Source organism: Antechinus flavipes, chromosome 2, assembly GCF_016432865.1.
Source record: "Antechinus flavipes isolate AdamAnt ecotype Samford, QLD, Australia chromosome 2, AdamAnt_v2, whole genome shotgun sequence".
In the NCBI taxonomy this organism is placed as follows: domain Eukaryota; kingdom Metazoa; phylum Chordata; class Mammalia; order Dasyuromorphia; family Dasyuridae; genus Antechinus; species Antechinus flavipes.
The window spans coordinates 245023958-245040471 of NC_067399.1; positions in this window are offsets into that span (position 1 = coordinate 245023958).

The following is a 16514-nucleotide window of genomic DNA, read 5'->3' on the forward strand; positions in this document are numbered from 1 at the left end:
TGTCTCAATAAACAGAAACTTTGGATTTGACTAGTGATCCCTTATCCCCTGTCTACATGTGTTATCCTATCTGCCCTCTTGGAGCAATGGGTCTGTGTTGGGCTCAGAGATGGATAAAAAGGGAGAGAGAAGAATCGGATCAAACTTCAATACCTACTTCAATTGATTCTTAGTTTGAAGGTGGCCCCCAAATAACTGGCCCAGCTCATGCAAAGTGGTTAAACGAGGACCTCCCAGCTATTTCATTTACCTTTAGTGTCCTTTAACTTGGAGGTTAAGTTTGTATTTTAAAACTCAGTTTTTTTTAATTTTATTTTAATTTTATTTAATAATGACTTTGTATTGACAGAATCCATGCCAGGGTAATTTTTTACAGCATTATCCCTTGCACTCGCTTATTTTCAATTTTTCCCCTCCCTCCCTTCACCCCCCCCCCCCAAGATGGCAAGCAGTCCTATATATGTTAAATATGTTGCAGTATATCCTAGATACAATACATATTTGCAGAACCGAACAGTTCTTCTGTAAAACTCAGTATTTTCTGGAAAACCTGTATGGTCTGAGAATTAAAAATGGAATTTGCGCATGTGTACGTGTGACTTTGTAAATTTGTGACGGTGCCTTGTGTTAAGTTTGTTCATAGATGCAAATGTAGATTTGCACATTTGGGATTTTTCATGGAAATGACTATAAAAGAGGATAAGTATATATAAGCACATAAGTGTGATATTCTACATGCATATATGTGACTAAAGGGTGTGTGTACACATGATACCATGTGCCTGTGTGTCTGTGAATGTATTCAGTGATAAGTACTACACGTCTGAATAAATGAACAAATATGGGTGAAGGGCTTCTTATTGTGCAGAACAGTAGTGACCACAAAAACAATCAGACTCTCAGAGTGATCCCCTTTGTAGTTCTCCTGCTAAAGATCCTCGAGTGGTTTGCCATTTTTTTTCTTCAACTCAGGATATAAAAGCCTGGAAGCTGGTTCAGCCTTGGTTGGTTATGGCCTCTCTGGGAGCTGCTCAGATCCCCACATTGTGCTCTTAGACCTTAGATCTCCTTCTTCCTGTCTACCTGGGATCTAGTGCTTAGGACCCAAGAAAAGGTTCAGAGTCTTTCTGGTTCTCTATTTATTCATTTCAGTGATTTTCCAGGAGCTCAGAGACAACTAATCCTCAGAGCTAGAGGTCCAAGGACTGCAGACTTACAGAAATGCAGAGCCAGAAAGAATTGTAAAGATCATTTCATCTAGACCTTTCAATCCTATGAGCTACATGACTCTGGTTGATTCACTTCACTGTTTTGTTGAACAGAACTTTTTTGTGTGTGTGTTGTCTGCCTCAATTTTCCAATCTGTAAAAGGGGATAATAACAGCACCTATCTCACATGGTTATAGTGAGGATAAATGAAATCATATCTGTTAAGGGCTTAGTACATAAGTACATACATAGTAAGTCACTAATAAAGTCTTGCTTCCTTCCTTCCTCTTATTTGAAATATGGAAACTGAGGCCTGAAGAAAGGAAGTGACTTTTCCAGGTTTATGAAATAGCAGAGTCTTCTTGTTTCCAGCTCTTGCATTTTTCTCTCTTTTTTTAGGAAGGCAGATTTCCCAGGAGAGCTAGGAGAGGGCCTTTTTAATACCAGAATGACTAATGGTAGAAATAACAACTCCTTTGGAAAGATTAACAGGTACAGGTGGGAGGCTTCCTAAAGAGGTCTTGATCATTTTCCCAAAAAGTTATAAATGAGATGGATATTCAAGATTCAGATGGAGAATAAAAACAAGGTTTCCCAAGTGAGCTGGAACCAGTCAGGAGAATATATGTAACATAGCAAGCCAGAAAGAGCTGGGTTTTGGGAGGCTTCGTGCCATAACTGGGAACTTTGGCTCCTAATTAGTGAAGGGCCCGAGGGAAGAGAGATAGGGCCCCCCAAGACACCCTGAAGTTAGAGAGGCTTCCCAAGGGCTTGAGGATCCAATGGTGGGTGGGTGTTCGTGTTCCTGTGCATGCTCACCAGTCAGGGGCATTTATACCAAGAAAAGGACATAACAGTGACAGTCCTTCATGCTCTGGTGGCCCAGAAAGTATACTTCCTCCCCATGATGGTGGTAGTGTGGGAGGGAGGATCAGTTCTCTTCTGTTGCTGTTCAACGTTTTATAGGAAGAAAAAACTCTAGCCTCTACCATGTCAATACCCAATTGGAGGAGGAGTGTGCCCCTTATATATCAGTGTCTGCGGACAAAGCCCCAGTTGCCTTACACTAGTTATGGCTCCAAGAGCCTCTGAGCACTTTGAATGAATAATAGCTTAAACACATATAGTGTTTTATGGTTTGCAAAGTGCTTCACATACATTATCTTGAGTCTCACCACAATCTCCTGACTTAAGTGCCATTATTACTCCAAATGAGATGCCAAGTTAAGTTATTTTCCCAAAGTTATATAGCTAAGAGGTGTTGGAGACAAGTTTGTCAATCCCTGGCTACCTCTCAGTGGATTTTTCTTTTTTTTAACCATCAGATTCACTTCTCAATCTTACGTAATCTAGAAAAAGGGGAATAATAATAATAACATGGACTCAGTGTGTAAACTTGAATTTTTATTTATGATCTGATACATACTTTGTGATGATGGGCAAGTCAGTTCAGTTCCTCACTCCTCCATTTCCTCATCCGGAAACTGGGGATATAATATTTTTTTTCCATTCCCTATATTTCAGGGCTGTCTGAATCTTAAATAATGTTTTTGAAGTACTTGGTACATGTCAAAGTCTACATAAAGGCAGATTAGTGTTTGCTTTTCAGGTGGGAACTAGGGACCTAATTGGAGTATAACATCTATACAAACTCCTCTTTGAAAAGGAGCAGCTAGGTGATCCTGTGGAGAGAGGGAGAGAGGGCAGGACCAAGAGTGAAAAAGAAATGAGTCCAAATCTGGCCCCAGAGATTTGCTAGCTGTAGATTCTCCCTAAACCTCACTTTTAAGCTTAGAACCTCACTAAAACATTGAGGACCCCCTGTATATGTAAAGTGCTTTGCAAAATTTAAAGTGCTATACCAATATATGTTTTAAGGCAGCTAGGTGCTACAGTGGATAAAGTTATAGTATTTAAACATTTTTTTTTTTTTTTTTTTTTTTTTTTTTTTTTTGCTGAGGCAATTGGGGTTAAGTGACTTGCTCAGAGTCACACAGCCAGGAAGTGTTAAGTGTTTGAGACCAGATTTGAACTCAGGTCCTCCTGATAGGCTGGTGCTCTATCTATTGTACCACCTAGCTGCCCGTGAACAATTTTTTTTTAAAAAACTTGATTTAAAATCACAAAGATCTCAGTTTACTAATTTTGTAATCTTGGGCAAGTAATTTCACTTGACTGCCTCAGTTTCCTCATCTGGAACATGGGGCTAATAATATCACCTACTTGCCCCTGTCTCAGCAGGATAAAATGTTTTATCAATCTTAAATTGATACATAAATGCTAGCTATTGTTATTAGTTATTATTATGATCCTATACTTAGAAAATGCCAGGAACATTATGATTAAGATTTCCATGACTTCTTTTAAGACCAACTAAAATCTCCTCTTCTACAAGAAGCCCTCCTTAACCTCTTTAAGAACAGTGCTTTCCCTCTTTTAATTATTTCCTATTTATCTTGCCTATATCTTGCTTTGCATATATTTGTATGTTGTCTCCTTCATTAGACTTTAAGTTCTTTGGGGACAGAAACTGTCTTTTGCTTCTTTTTGTATCCCCAGTACTTAGTGCATTGCCTGGCACATAGGGTGTTTAATAAATGTTACTTGAATTGAGTTGAATTATTGAAGACTTCTTAGGCATCATCCATTGGTGAAAATAAGACCCAAAAGCTGTTATTTTTTCTCAGAAATCTTTTTTCTTGTTATAATAGACTTTTAAAAATTGATTTCTTTTGTTTTCTACATTGTCTTTATTCCTTCTCTCCCTTCCAATGAGAACCACCCTTTATTAAAAAAAAGAAAAAAATATCTAGTATCCTTGATCAACACCTTGAAAAAAATTGATGTTAAAAGTATTATTCCATGTTTACTTCCAATTCTCCCCCAATTCTGTAGAGAGTGCAAAGAAGTATCTTTTCATATGACCTATTTTTGGCTAGGTCAAATTTTTTAAAAATAATTTTGCAACATCTAGTTTTGATTGTTTTGTGATGTGTAGTCATTGTGCTTGTTGGATTTTTGTTGTTGTTTGTTTTTCCCGATTCTGTTAATATTACTTTGCCTAAGTTTATAAACCCTTTTACAGGCTTCTTTATATGCCTCATATTTGTAGTTTCTTATAGTCTTGGAATGAGAAGCCATGCATTTAAGCCCCAGTATAACAACTTTTTCATTTAAGCAAAAGGTTTAGTCTCTTTGAGCTCTAAATAAAAGCTTGGGATTCCCTCCCTGGACAAAAAGATCGAGGTGAAGCCTTCACAAAAATAGAGCAAGATCCCAAAGAACCTTTTGCTGATTTTGTGGGATGTTTACAGACAGCTGTAACGAGAACCATTGGAAAAAATGCAGCTACAGAAACAATGACCAGACATCTGGCTAAGGAAAATGCTCATGAGGTTTGGAGAAGAATTATATGGGGACTACACAAAGATGCTCCTTTAGAGGAGATCATAAGACGCTGTGCCACAATGGGCACAAATGCTTATTATACCCAGACTATGATGAACATAGGAATACAGGATGCCTCTTGGCAAGGGACTTCTAGAGAAAATCGTTGATGTTTTCAGTGTGGAAAGATTGGACATCTGAGAGCCCATTGTAGATATGGAGATAGAGTGAGAAGACAAGGTGAGAGAAAACCCAAACCCCTATGTCCAAAATGCCACAAGGGCTTCCACTAGGCCTCAGAATGTAGATTGATCCAGGAAAATGATAGGCAGGGCCCTGCCCCAAGATATCATAAAAAGACAGATGGGGCATGATGGCAGCTGAATTTACACCCAAAGAGTCTTTAGAAGGTTAGGACTCTGATTCAAAGAGGATTGATTCTCTATGAAGCCATGAACCTCCATTTCATACTGTTTGCTTTTAAATATATATTTATATTTATAACTCTAGTTATGCTTGTAAATATATATTTATATTTAAATATATATATGAAAGATATATATGCATATATGCATTGCATACATATGTACATAATATGTGTATCTAATATATAATAAATTATATAAATCACTTTAAAAACTGTTTCTCTTACCCGTACTTCCTTCTGAACGTCTTCCTGTTATCTGTTCATTTTTAAAAAAATGCTTCAGTAGTTCTCTTTATTTTTCATCACTATTCAATACTTTTCCATCTTTTTTTTAGGTATCTATATAAGCTAGTTTCATTTGAGTGATATAGATCATGTTAAAGAAAAGTAAAAATAATTATAATATTATACTGCTAAATGTTACATGCAGAGAACTAATAGACTATTGTAGTCTATGATCTCTTCTTCCCCTTTTACCCCTTAATTTTGGTGAGCTAAAGTTAAAATGTATTTGATTCTAGATCAAATCAAGAAATTTGTTAAAAATAGAAATACAAGGTAAATACCATAGGATCTTAATAAGCATAAAGTATTTTTGGCACTTGTTTCCATGAATACTTCCTCCATCCTATACAGGGAGCAGCTTCCCAAACACTGAGCTAGCTCTGGCAATGAGTGTGTCAATCTCATTATCAATGTTTGACATCCCTGGAAAGTATCCTGCCAAGATAAGAGAACTTACCCACCACATTCAAAACTGCACCATGTGCTGTAACTGATGCTTCCACGTGTGGATGGTGTGGTGCTGGCTGATGGAGGACCTGTGTTTTCTTGATGCTAATTAAATCAAAATTAGCACAAGCACAGAGAATCGATCTGTACTTTGTTGCATCTCAGCTTTGGAGGATGCCTGAGTGCACAATCATCTGCAAACAAAAAATCATGCACCAATATTCCCTCCTCTTTAGTTTTGACTTGTAGCTTTTTCAGGCTGAAGAATCTATCATCAGTGCAGTAGCTGACTGATTCTATGATATTCGAATCTATGGTATTTGACCATATGGTTGAAAACATCATGCTAAAAAGCATGGGAGCAAGCACACAGCCTTGTTTCACTCCATTGGTGACTGGGAAGCTCAAGAGCATTAATTCTTGTAGAAAAGCCATTAACCTCTGATCAGTTGTGTGTACAAGCAGATAAGTTCAAGAGCCTACAGCAGTGCCTTCCAGAGGACCAGTAGGGCTTCCAACCCAGCTCCTACAATTATCCTGGGAAGCATCTCTGAGGAGATCCAGCACACACTTCTTTTTTAAAAATTTCTTTTAAAAAATAATAGCTTTTTATTTTCAAAATATATGCAAAGGCATTTCTCAACATTCACCCTAGCAAAACCATGTAGCACATATTTCTGATGCTGTTATTCCCTGCCTCCCCAGAAAATACAGTTACTGAAGACCCTGAAAAGAAAAATTTTGTTGCCAAAATCCTTGGTTCTTCAAATGATTCAATATCAGAGACACATGATCATGGGTCATAAATTGCATTGATCACATTAAAGAAGACAATTCACCATTTATGTTGCTGCTAAACCATGGAATCTTTCCATCCAACTTGAAGCTGAAATTCTCCTATTAAAAGTAAGTTTCCTGAGAATAAGGACTGTTTCCACTTTTCTATTGGAATCCACAGTCTGGGGCAGTGTTCTGTACATAGTAAGCGCTTAATACATGCTTATTCATTCTTAGAATAGTGTTAACCTAGAGAGAAAAATGTTTCGCATATAGATCAGGCATATCCACTCCTGTTTTGCATGCCAGCTATTTTAACTGTGTCTGACTTTTTGTGACTCTGGGGTTTTCTTGGCAGATACTGGAGTGATTTGTCATTTTCTTCTCCTGTCCATTTTTACAGATGAGGAAACTGAGGCAGACAGCTTTAAGTGACATGTTCAGCTAGTAAACATCTGAGGCTGCATTTGAACTTGGAACCAGTCCCAGAGCTCCATGTACTGACCCACCTAGTTGCCCTAATACTACAGAGCTTAGCTTTTTGGCAATTGAATAATGGATAGAACCTTAGTCAAGTCTGGGAAGTGCTTCTCTGTTATTCTCAAAGTCCCTTTGAGATGTCAGAACTCAAGGCTGAACTGCCATTTTCCTTATTTTTATTTCTCTGACATTCATCTCTTTTCTTCTAGTTCTGGTTCAATCCAGGAGGATCTAGGTGGTTAGACCAGGTGTTAGAAAGACTGGAACCTCTCTTTGCCTCAGTTTCCTCAACTATAAAATGGGCATAGCACTTACCTCCCAAGTCTGTTTTAAGTTTCAAATAAGACAGTATCTGTGATGCATTTAATACAATGCTTGGCACATAGTAAGTGCCACATAAATGATATTTATTGTTGTTGTTATTATATATTCCTAATCTAATAATTTGGATCCGCAAATCCAAAAATCCAAATAATCTGTTGTGTCTCTCTCTCTTCTGACTCTCCTTCCAAGTCTCTCTCACTGGGTGCTGCAATTTCTTCCAGTTCAGCCAGAATATACAACTAGGGTCATGCTGTCATTTGTTATCCTATTGGGACATGAGGCAGCTCATGAATAATAATAGCTCCTATTGATCGATGCTTTAAGGCTACAAGGGGTTTTCATGTACATTCCCTCATTTTATCCGTATCCCAACGTTAGACCATGCCCTGAAGGAGTTAACACTTGGCCCCTAGCCGAGGTAAGTCGGAGGACCAGTACTGGAAGATGTCTAGTACTTCCTCGTCCCTTAGAGCTACAGACCCTTCTCCCGATACCAGGAGCAGTATTCCTGAGAAAGCTCAATAACTGAAGGATACCAGAGGAAGGCATTAGAGGTGAGGACAGAAAACAATAATATTTGTTATGGGCGAGGAAGAATGAGTCACTCGAGGTAGGCTGGTTAGCTCCGTGGCCAAAGTACGGCTTTGTAGCCTGTGAAGTGAGCTGAAGAGCAGATCAACAGGTTACATAATACCCAGGGGATGTTCCAACATTCTTGGGCACCTGTTCCTGACTTTGATGTTCCCTGGGAAGGAGCGGGGTGGGCACTGTGAAGGGAACAGAGTTTTCTGGAAGGAACCTTAGGGCTCATTTCAGAATTCCTTTTCAGACTTCCACTCCGATGTTGAGCTCTGAGACAGGGAGGAAAAGTGATTTGTCCATATCTCCACCTCCCCCTTCTCTTAAAAACATCGAATTCCATGTATGACTTTAGGCAAATCACTCTCTAATGCTTCAGTTAAATGTGGTTGGACTAGATCATTCACTTATTCATTCATTATTCATTCGTTCATTTAGTTCACAGTTGTGCAGAACTGGGAGTGGGGTGAGACAGGGCATGCAAAGTATTACTGAAAAGAATTGTCTGCCTTTAAGGAACTTGTATTCATAGTTTTGGCACAGGGAAGTGGAGAAGAGAGCACTGTACAGAGCCATAGGATAAAATATAAAAATATATTTCTGTATAAATAAAAAATAAACATGAAATATAAAAAAATATGTTAGAGAATTATAAAATAAAATGCCCTATGAAACCCAAGTAAGAAAAGGCTTGTTACCTATTGAGACCATGGAGGAAGTAGGCTCAAAGGGTGGGTGTGAATTCAACAGATGAAGAAAGATTTTCCAGGTTTAGGAAACAGTATGAGATAAGATATGGAGAGAGTATACAACATTATAAAATGCAAAGTTTCTTCCAAGTGGGGACTCAGCTATGTGACCTGAGTTTTGGAAGAGTGAAAAGGGAATAGTCTAAGTAATAGAAATTAGGTCTAAGAGTTTAGTATTATGGAGACTGTGGCAAATGGTCCCAGGGGAAACAAGGGATATTAGGGAAGGGTCTTGGGATTTCATTTTATGATGGAATGAGCCAAGCTAAAAAGTACAGATTCTGGGTGTATCTGAACCTTGCAAGAGGGTCATCACATCCACAAGGTTCAGGTACTCAGTAACCAATAGGGTATCATGCTTTTCTTTATCATATGTGTGAATTTGAGGTGATATGATAAAAGAATAATAAGTTCCATTGTGTTTTCAAGCTATAAAATGACAATCTCACAAGAACCTTATAAGATAATTGGTATAAGTAGTATTAATTCCATTTTATAAATAAAAAAGTAAAAGTTCTGAGGAGGGAAATGATTTTCCTGTAGTCACACATCTGGTAAGTCACAGATTTGAGACTCACTCCTGGTTGCTGAATCCCAAATCTGATATTTTTTTATTATGCCCCCAATCTCTGAGTTGGAAGAGATCTTGAACTCCCTCTAATAATATTCCACCCCAAGTGGATTCCCTTCCCTTTACATACATTTTGTAATAGAGAACTCACCACCTCAAAATTTTGCTTTCTTGTTAAAGTTATAATTTACACATTTTTAAACAGAACTAAAATGTGATAGGGATGGTGGGGACTGGAATGGGAGAACTGAGAGAAGTTGGGAAACACAGCCAGGAGGAAACAAGACTTGGCTTAAAAGCCACCCTAACCTGGGAAGGGCAATTACATTTCTAAATTTGTTCCCAAACATCCCCAAACCCTCCCAGTAAAGCACTTGGACTCTGCCTTCTCATGATAACTCTGAATGGCCATGGTTGCCCACCATGGACACCTGTCATAAACCATTCTTTTAAAGAGGTAATTCTGGCCTATTTCTCCTGCCTCTCCAGGAGTATATCCCAGCACACAGGGCAGCGATGGGTACTCCCCTTCCCTGGAGGATCAGTTCTGCCTTGTACCTGCCCCTAGCTTTCTGGGAATTCCCTTGTGGGAAGATCCCTGAATCATGATAGGCATTTTTTTTTTTTTTTTAGCAAAACTGTAATCTTCTGATGAATTCTCCATCTCCGCCCCCCCCCCCCAGTCCATGACATATTGCTACTGCATCATAGATTATCCCTTTTATTCATTGTTTGTGGGCTGGATCACCTGATTAAAGAACTGGAACTTTAAGGGCTACACTATAGGGCATGAATTGTGAGGAGGGTCCCCCAGAATGGACTTGTGTTAAAGGAGGCAGCTGATGTAGAGGAAAGAGCCCCAGACTCAAAGTCAGAGGAATTGGGTGATAAATCGCCAAGTCACTCTGGGCCAGAGTTTCTCCAGCCAAGAATGTTGGATTACATGACCCCCTAGACCATCAATATGTGATCCCCGAGAGCCTATGAAGTCACTAAGCTTCTCAGTTTCACTTCCTCTTCTATAAAATCTTTTGTAAAATCTGTATCATTTTTACTACCTCGTTCACAGGGTTGTGGTGAGGAAAATGAAACTCCATAAATTATAAAGAGCTAGATAAAGTTATGATTAGGGCCTCAAGTTGAGGGTCATCTTCAGGAGGAGGGGGACACTCTGAGTCCTCAGATAACCTTGCTCACTGGCCTGGCCACAGTGGATATGTGTCTCAGGCCTTCTGGGCTGACGTGGCCTTCATCCTGCTGCAACTGGCTTCTCCTTAATGAATAACTACCCACAAGTCCCAGGGACCCAGCACTTTTTCTTCCTGGGCTTGGTCTTGCATGATCTGGTATTATCTTTCTCCCTGGCCAGAGTTCTGGTTATTTGCTTCCTCTAGTTACCCTCCTCACGTCTTTCAGTTTTTCCATTCCTTCCAAAATCCAAAAGAAAACATCAGTACTGGAGGGGACTCCAAACAGAACAGAGAGGCCTGAGGTGTTAGAACTGACCAGCACAGCTAGCAGCTGAAAGGGCCCTTGGAATTATAGAATTTCGAAAGCAGAGAGATAGTACAGTCAATAGAGGGTAGGAGTTGGAATCAGGAAGACCTGAGTCAAATTTTGCTTCAAATACACCTGTCTGTGTAATTCTGGGCAAGTTATTTAATCCCTCTGTGCCTCAGATTCCTCATTTCTAAAATAGGGTGAATAATATCATCTACATCACCTAAATAAGGTTTTTATGAGGATCAAATGAGTTATAATATAGAAAGTGTTTGGCAAACTTTAATTCACTATGTAAATCCTAGCTAGATTATAATAGTTTCTGTCGTAGTAGTAGTAGAAGTAGCAGCAACAGCAGCAATAGTAATAGTAGTTCCAGCAATAGTAATAGTAATGGTAGCAGCAGCAGGAATAGTAATAGTAGTTCCAGCAATAGTAATAGTAATAGTAGCTGCAGCAATAGTAAGAGTAATAGTAGTTGCAGCAGGAATAGTAATAGTAGTTCCAGCAATAGTAATAGTAATAGTAGCAGCAGCAGGAATAGTAATAGTAGTTCCAGCAATATTAATAGTAATAGTAGCATCAGCAGGAATAGTAATAGTAGTTCCAGCAATAGTAATAGTAATAGTAGCTGCAGCAGGAATAGTAATAGTAGTTCCAGCAATAGTAATAGTAATGGTAGCAGCAGCAGGAATAGTAATAGTAGTTCCAGCAATAGTAATAGTAATAGTAGCAGCAGCAGGAATAGTAATAGTAGTTCCAGCAATATTAATAGTAATAGTAGCATCAGCAGGAATAGTAATAGTAGTTCCAGCAATAGTAATAGTAATAGTAGCTGCAGCAGGAATAGTAATAGTAGTTCCAGCAATAGTAATAGTAAAGGTAGCAGCAGCAGGAATAGTAATAATAGTTCCAGCAATAGTAATAGTAATAGTAGCTGCCGCAATAGTAAGAGTAATAGTAGATGCAGCAGGAATAGTAATAGTAGTTGCAGTAATAGTAAAAGTAATAGAGATGCAGTAGCAATAGTAATAGTAATTACAGTAATAGTAATGCAATAGAAATAGTAATAGTAGTTGCAGCAGTAGTAATAGTAATAGTAGCTACAGCAATAGTAATAGTAATAGTAGCTGCAGCAATAGTAAGAGTAATAGTAGTTGCAGCAGGAATAGTAATAGTAGTTGCAGTAATAGTAAAACTAATAGAGATGCAGTAGGAATAGTAATAGTAGCAACAGTAATAGTAATAGTAATGCCAGCAGCAGAAGTAGTAGCAACAACAGCCCTAGAGTAGTATACCAGTCTTAGCATCAATATTTGATTTAACAACAGCAGTAATAGTAGTGGTAGCAGCAGCACTCTGTAGCAGTGGTGGTAGTAAGATTAGTCCAATAAAATGAGGAAGAGGAGGAGGTGAGGGAGAAGAGAAGGCATAAGAGGATAATGAAGGGGAACAGGAGCAGGGAGCCAGGAGGAAGAGGAGAAGAGAAGGAAGAAGAGAAAAATAGGAGGGGGGATAAGTACCAGGAGATGGAGAAGTAGAAGAGGAGGAAGAATAGTAGTAAGATCCCTTCCTGAAGACCCATCCTTTCTACATTATATGTAACATGTGTTCATCCAGATTTTTCTTGAAGATCTCTGGTTGGGAATTCCATTGCCCCACTCCGTTCTATTTTGAACAGTTTTACTTAGGATAAATTTTTCCTCACATCAAACTAAATTTGTTTCTTTTGAAATTTTCACTAATGTCCGCAGTTCTTCCCTCTGTGGCTAAATAGAAATGGAATTACCCTTCCATATGATGACTCTTCAAAATGCTGGGAAGAACTATCCTGTCCCTCTCAAATCTTTTCCTCTTCAGGATAAACATTTCCCATTCCTTTCAATTGAGTTCTTTGTCATGAATTCTTTTTGTTCATCTATAGTTGCCATATCAACTTCTGACCAATTATCATTCCCAGGAAAAGTAATAGACTAGGAAAATGAGCAAACAAGAAAAAAAAATTGACCATAGAAAGTTTTTAAGGTAACAAGCAAGGTCAAAACATATATTCAGAAGAAAACGAAGTCAAAGCTTCTACTTCCAATCCTCCAGGAAAAATAAGAATTGGTTTCAAGCTATGCAAGATCTCACAAGGGATTTTGAAAATCAAGTAAATAACAGAGATAGAGGAAAAATTAGGAAAAAGATTGAGAGTGGTGCAAAAGGAAATTTAAAAAAGCTAATGAGGAGAATGCCTTAAAAAGCAAAATTGGTCAAATGGGAAAAAAGGTAAAAAGTCCCCTCAGGAAAATAATTCCTTAAAAATTAGAATTGAGCAAATGGAAACTTAATGACTTTACAAGAAATCAAAATACAACAAAGCAAAACCAAAAAAAAAAAAAAAAAAAAAAGAAAAGGAAAGGAAAGGAAAAAACAAGAAAAAAATGAAATATCTCATTGGAAAGGCAACTGACTAGAAAACAGATACAGGAGAGATTATTTAAAAATTATTGGTTTATTTGAAAGTCAGGATCAATTCTTTGACAAAGAGACCTAACTCAGTTTCAATTGATAAATGATGAACAGAAGCAGCTATATCCAAAGAAAGAACACTGGGAAATGAATGTGAACTATTTACATTTTTGTTTTTCTTCCCGGGTTATTTTTATCTTCTGAATCCAATTCTCCCTGTGCAACAAGAGAACTGTTCGGTTCTGCAAACATATATTGTATCTAGGATATACTGCAACATATCTAACATATATAGGACTGCTTGCCATCTAGGGGAGGGGGTGGAGAGAGGGAGGGGAAAAATCGGAACAGAAGCGAGTGCAAGGGATAATGGCATGGATTCTGTCAATATAGTTATTATAAAATTAAATTAAATTAAATTTTAAAAAAAATAAATAAACAAACAAATAAATAAATAAATAAATGAAGTCAGGATCAAAAAAAGAGCCCAGACATCATCTTTCAAAAAATTATCAAGGAAAACTCTCTTGATATTCTAGATTAGAGGATTAAATTAAAATTTAAAGAATCCACTGATTACCTCTTGAAAGAGATAGAAAAATGAAAACTCCCAGGAATAATCATAGTCAAATTCTGAAGCTCCCAGATCAAGGAAAAAATATTGCTAGCATCCAGGAAGAAACAATTCAAGTATAGTAGAGCCACAGTTTCAATAACACAAAATTTAGCAGATTCTGCATAAAAAGGAGGGTTTAAATATGATGTTTTGGAGAGCATTGGAGCTAGGATTACAACCAAGAATCGTCTACCCACCAAAACTGAGTATAATCCTTCTAAAGAAAAGGTGGATTGTCAATGAAACAGGATTTTCAAGCATTCATATTAAAAAGAACAGAGTTGAATGGAAATTTTGATTTTCAAGTGTAAAACTCTGGAGAAGCCTAAAGAGGCAATCAGGAAAGTGATATCATAAGGAACTCAAAAACGTTTATCTATTTACATGTCTACATGACAGGATGATATTTAACAAATATTATTGTTCTATGGGAAATGATGAGCAGGATGCTCTCAAAAAAACCAACAACCTGGAAAGTCCTCCATGAACTCAAGCAAAGTAAAATATGCTGTATACAAAATAAAAAGCAATGTTCTGAGATGACCATCTGTAAATGACTTTGTTATTGTTAGCAGTACAAGGATCCATGACTACTCTTGAAGTACTTATGATGAAAAATCCTATGCATATCTGCATATCCAGAGAAGGAACTGATTATGTCTGAATACAAATTGAAGCATTCTCTCTCTCTCTCTCTCTCTCTCTCTCTCTGTCTCTTTCTCTGTCTGTCTGTCTGTCTGTCTCTCCTTTTTCTCTTTTAATTTTGTTTTTCTTGAAGGGTTTTTTGTTTCATTAGGTGAGAGATCATGTTTTCTTTCGCCACATGACTTATGAAAATGTTTTGCATAATTTCACATGTGGTTTCTAAATAGGGGCTGGGATTGGGATAAGGGAGACAACTTGGAACTCAAAAATTTTAGAAAGAAATTATTTTAGATGTAACTGGGGGAAAATATTAAATAAACAAAATAAAATAAAATAAAAAGAGAAAATGGCATATCCCTCTCTTCTTCAGTAGGGAAAGATACTGAAGACCCCAAAAATGAAGTTTATTCATGAACATAAGCCTTTTAATATCATGGCTTCCTTCTTCCTGCCACTCCAAAATGTAGTAAAATTTCTTCTACAGGGTAAACACCATTTTTTACCCAGGCTAGAGTTGAGGGATGACTATCCTTTCCCTAATCCTATATACCATGCTTTCCTAAATACATATAAACATTTAATTAGCTTTTTTGATTGTCATGTCACACTGTTGAATCATATTAAATTTATATTCCATTTAACGACAGCTACCTTGATCTTTTTAGGATGAACTGCTGTCTAGCTATGCTTCCTCAATTTTTAAAATATGACATTAATTTTTGAACCCAGATATAAGATTTTATTTTTATCCCTATTTTGTGTTATCTTACTAAATTTGGCCTGTTAAGATTCCGAGCTGTTAAGATAATTATCACCATCATTGACTTTTTATTGATTTTTAGTGTATTAATGATCCTTCTCAATTTTATACTATTTGCATTGACTAAAGATGTCAATTGTTTGCCTTTCGGCAAGTCATTGATAAAATCCTTAAACAGAGCAGAATCAACTACAGATTTCTGGGTATTCCACTGAAAACTTCTTTCCAAACATTATTTATATTCAATCATTTAACCATTTCCAAATCCACCTAACTGTTCTATCTGGTCTACTTCTTTTCAGCTTTTCCACAAAACAATAGAATAGAAAATGCCAGAACTAGAAGGGACCTTAGAACATAGAATAGAGTTGATAGTGAATTTAAAGATCATAAAATCATAGATTTAACAGTGGAAGGGATCTTATATAGATCATTTATTCAAAACCCATCATTTCACAAATAGTAAGACTAGGAATCAGAGAGAGGAAATAAATAGCCCTATTTTGTACAATCATTTAATTTCAAGATTAAGACTTAATCCATGCCTCCTGACTCCTAGCCTAATGTTCTTTCACATGATTGGCAGATGTTTCCTGAATTTCCTTAGCATGAAAACATTCCTTGGGCCTCTTCCAAGTCTTGCTGCTCTAACAGTTGTGGACTCATGAACTTAGTCTTCTCAGAACATTCCCTGTTTTTGCTTGGATGGTCTTCCTTGTAATGACTTTCTTCTTTAATGAAATATTGAAGCCCTGGACTGAGGATGATGAGTCCAGACTCCAAGAGCATTTCACCCTAAAAATCCAAAGTCAATTTTTTTAAGGCTCTAGAGAATCTAGAGAAATAAGAAAGACTTCAAAAATCCAGTTTATTTTTTTTTCATCCAGGAATGGAACCTAACAGGATTTTTTCAGTCATGTCCAGCAAACTCTTAATTCATGAACAGGATTATGTCCTGAAGATGCTCTTTGGTCATTGCCATGCTAAGAGAGGCAGAAAAAATTGATTACAGAAACATCATGACCCATCTAGGGTGGAAGCAACTGAACCCCCATGAAATGTGCTCCCAGAGTTTGAAATAGAAGTGTCTTGAGTAAATCCAATAAAAGTAGATGGAAGTACAGACTCCAAATAACAGTAGTGTGTATAATTTTTAACAAAGGGGGCAGACTGGTCACTGTAGGAAAGCCTATGACCCCAAGAGAAGGAGGAAATTTTCTTTATTGATACAAAATAAAGAAGTGGTCTTGGTAGGCATGGAGAAAATGTGATAGACTGTAGTTTGGGGGCAAGAACATTATAAT